The sequence below is a fragment of the Gossypium hirsutum genome, chromosome A11 (genome assembly GCF_007990345.1).
Source record: "Gossypium hirsutum isolate 1008001.06 chromosome A11, Gossypium_hirsutum_v2.1, whole genome shotgun sequence".
In the NCBI taxonomy this organism is placed as follows: Eukaryota; Viridiplantae; Streptophyta; class Magnoliopsida; order Malvales; family Malvaceae; genus Gossypium; species Gossypium hirsutum.
The window spans coordinates 104550615-104555063 of record NC_053434.1 but is presented as its reverse complement, the minus strand read 5'-3'; positions in this window follow the sequence as shown (position 1 = coordinate 104555063).

Sequence of the window (4449 nt, the reverse complement as noted above, 5' to 3'; positions counted from 1 at the left end):
TTTCACTGTATTCTCAGTCTCAGATACCAATTTAGGACCCAATACCAGACGCTCACTTAATTCAGTCCAACATAACGGTGTATGACACCTATGACCATATAAGACTTCGTAGGGTGCCATTTTAATACTAGACTAGAAGCTGTTATTATATGTAAATTTAGCCAACAGTAGGTACTCCTCCCAACGACCGTTGAAGTCTATCACACAACCTCAGAGCATATCTTCGAAGATCTAAATAACCCGCTCTGACTGTCCATCAGTCTAGGGGTGATATGCAGTGCTGAAATTAAGTCGGGTGCCTAAGGCCTCGTGGAGTTTCTTATAAAATAGAAAATTAAATCGTGGATCCCTATCAGAGATGATCAAGGCTAGAATTCCATGTAATCTTACTACTTTGGTGATATACAGCTTAGCTGTAACAGCCTGATTTAGGCCCTAGTCAAAATAGTGGTCTCGGGAGCACAAATCTGGATTCGACTAAAGTATTTTATCATCATTTTGGAGTCATTTCATGTTTATATTAGTGTACAAAAAATTTAGAGAGTTAATTTTGACGTTTGTGAGCTTAATTGAGAAAAAAAGACTAAATCACATAAAATGGAAAAGTCCTAAATTGATAGCTAAGGGTGCCAAATTGCCATGCATCATAAATTGGGAGATTTTAAAGAGAAATTAGGCCATTAAATAGGTGATGGCCGGCCATAAGACAAGGAAATCAAGATAGTCAAACAGTAGGTGGAGTTGGTGACTTATTTTGACCAAAAAGAATTAAAATAAAAGAAAGATAATATCATCGTATTTCCCTATTTTATTTTTCACCAAATTTCAGCCATTGATGGGGGTTTGAAAGCTTAAAAATTTTAGCTACTTAGTTGACTCACAAGTAAGTGATTTTAATGGTTTTCTTGAATATATTTGTACTTTTGAGACCCTTGAAACACGGGGCTTTTAAATGAGGGTAATGTTTTGTGAAATGATTAAGAGTTTAGGGTTTTCCTATAAAAGAATTTTTGATTTTAGCTGAGTTTTTATGAAAGAAAATGAGTCTTGGGTGTCTTATAAAAAACTTTTGTGAAAGGATTTTCATGAAGACACCTAAAAATGGCTAGTTTGCATATATTGTAAAGTAGATGATAAATGTGTATTATAGTGGGAATTTGGAGTTTCTATAAGAGTAAAAAATATTGGGTTAGGCTTAAGATATGAAGAAATTTGATAAAAAATAATTTTTGAGCCTAGGGGTAAAATGGTCATTTTATCAAGGTATAAGGGCAAAATGGTCATTTTACCAAAGAAGTGAATTTTCAATTGACTAATTTTATTTAGTGATTAAATAAGTGTATTTTGCTATTATAGATCAAGAAATACCAAATCTGAACCTAGACCGGGGGAAGCTAAGCAAAGCGACTAAATCGACTAGTCGCTGCATTTTGTAATCTGAGGTAAATTGTATGTAAATAATACAACTGCATTGACAATATACGTGTTTGAATTGTATCGAAACTATTATAGCAGAATTTTCTTGATTGTGAAAATGAGAAAATATGATGAGAATAGAGATACTAGAATTCTTGTGGGAACACTAGCAAATAAATTGGATATTCATGCCATGACGATTGGGTCACTTGTGTAAGCCAGTGTAAGACCATGTCTGGGGCAAAACATCAGCATTGAGACGTGTGTTAGTGTAATACATGTCTGGGACATGCGTCAGCCTCGAGATGTAAGCTAGTGTAAGACATGTTTGGGACATGCGTCGGCTACGAGATGATAGTCAGTGTAAGACCATGTCTAGGACATGGCTTTGAATTGAGATATGAGCCAGTGTAAGACCACGTTTGGGACATGGCATTGGCATCTTACCCCACGTTTGAGGCTATGGAATATCGATAGCATTCTGAATGGTTCAAAGGTGAAATTCTTGATTTCTAGTTAATGAGGAAAGTATAACTATGTTGTGTGTGATACAAGTACCTATTTGGTATGTATAAAATGTGAGCCACATTATATGCTATATGATGTGTATTGAATATTGATGAGTAAGTTTTGCTTATGCCTACTTGTGTATTGTGATACTTGTTTATGAATGGCAAGGTATTGTTGTATAATTATTTATATGTAACTTACTAAGCTATATGCTTACTCCCTCTCCTTTCCCTTTTCTTATAGTGCCCCCTATCTAGCTCAAGGATCAATGGAAGTCAGAGGTATCTATCACACTATCAATCGAAGCATTCAGTATAGTTGGATTTATATTTTTGAATACGGCATGTATAGGGAGCTAGACTTGTGTTTTGTGTTGTTATTAATTTGGCGAAATGTGTTGGTTTAAGATAAATCCCTCATTTTTTCCTAAGCCTTGAATGATGGCTAATATTCATTTTGGTTTATGCAAATGGTGTTATGTTCATGGATGAGTAGAATGCACAAATGAAATGTTGTCTATTGTGGCTGATTCTATTTCATGAAGTAGTCTTGTACTGGTTCTGGTTGCTTTTGTGTAGGTTGTGTAAGTAAGGGTGGCAAAGAGGCTTGGTAAATAGCTTGATATTATCCACACGAGTAGACACACGGACGTGTTTCTAGGCCGTGTGTGACACACGGCCAGCACCATAGGCGTGTTACTCAGCTGTGTGTCTTCTGCACGTAAAAATTTTAAGTCAATTGCATGATAGTAAACACACGACCAGAGACACGGCCGTGTGTCTTAGCCATATGAAGGGCATGGTCCAGCACATGGGCGTGTGCCTCAATCGTGTGACCGTTAAGAAATGATGACATTAGAAATAGAATGTTCAAGTTTTTCTAAATAGGCTAGGACATGGGCGTGTCATGGCCGTGTGAAGGACACTAGCCATGGACACTAGCGTGTGTCAGGCTGTGTGAAGACCCCAATAGGTGTTCATTTGGGATTAATTCAGCATGGGTGTCGGACACGGGCGTGTCCTTGTATTACCTAGGTCGTGTGAACCATACGGTCCAACCACACTACTATATAAAATTGATCACAAGGGCGTGTACCCCTGTGTCAAATGTCACTTTTTTAAAGTTGACTAAAGAACCCGAGTTATCTTCAAATGATTTTCGATGGGTGTTTTGGGTTTTGTAGGCCCATATATAAAAAACGTGTTGATGAGCTTGAGAAAGTTTTAAATTTTTCCAAATCTTTGAGACTCAGAATTGGTAGTAAGCACGAGTTTAAGTTAAGTAACACCTTGTACTCAGTCCCGGCATAGGATACGGGTATGGGGTGTTACATTTAGTGGTACCAAAGCAATGGTTTAGTCGGTTCTAGGACTAACCTAGTATGAGTACGAGTCTAGCTATACATGCCATAACTGTATATTGATAGTGTGACGATTGCTGGCAATTATAAGTCATATTTTTTTATATAGTGAATGGACCTTGATAAAGCTATGGCAGATGATGTGGAAAGTAACGTATGGGCTCCCGCTGAAGGGTCCGCGCCAATTGAGAATGAGCCTATGACTATGGGCCACTATAGAGGGGCTAGAGAAGCCTACCTTCGAATGATGGACGTTTGGTATACGGAGTTCATTCGTGCGAATTTGAACACTCCACCTCCCCTACCTCCTCTAATTCCTCAGTATGCCTCGGTAGCTCCGCAAGGTACAGATATAATTAGGAGAGAGAAGCCTTCGGTAGACTAGATTCGAAAACAAGAGGCTGAGGAATTTTGGGCTAACCTAAATGATAATCCGGAAAAATTGAGTTTTGGTTAGAGAATACCATCAGGGTATTTGATGAAATGTCATGCATGCCTGAGGAGTGAGTGAAGTGTGCTGTATTGCTCTTGCGAGATTCGGCCTAACAGTGGTGAAACACAATCGTGTCTGTGGTACCGAGGAGAGAATCATGTGGGAACTTTTCCAAGAAGAGTTCCAAAAGGAGTACATTAGCTAGAGGTTCACAGACCAGAAAAGGAAGGAATTTCTAGAGTTGAAACAAGGTAATAGGACTGTGACGGAATATGAACGACAGTTTGTGAAACTTAGTAAATATGCGCGGGAGTGCGTGTCCTCAGAAGCCGCTATGTACAAAAGGTTTGAGGATGGTCTAAATAAGGATATTCAAGTATTTGTTGGTATTTTAGAGCTAAGAGAATTTGTAGTGCTCGTTAAGAGTGCGTGCAAAGTAGAAAAGTTGGTTAAAGAAAGGAGGAAAGTGGCTATTGAGTCGCGGGATGTAAGGAAGAGATAGATGGGGAAATTATATCAAACTTCATCCAAGAGATCGAAGGAATTTACTACCTGATCAAATGCTTCAGTAGGGTTTTCTAATAGGAACAAGAATCGGCAGAATGTAACTTCTAGAGCCTAGACCACTTCTATTGCAAGCGTTGGTAGTGTTCGGCCAATTAGGCCAGAATGTTCCCAATTTGGTAGACGCCATTTCGACGAGTGCCAAGGTAAAGAAAGAGGGTGTTTT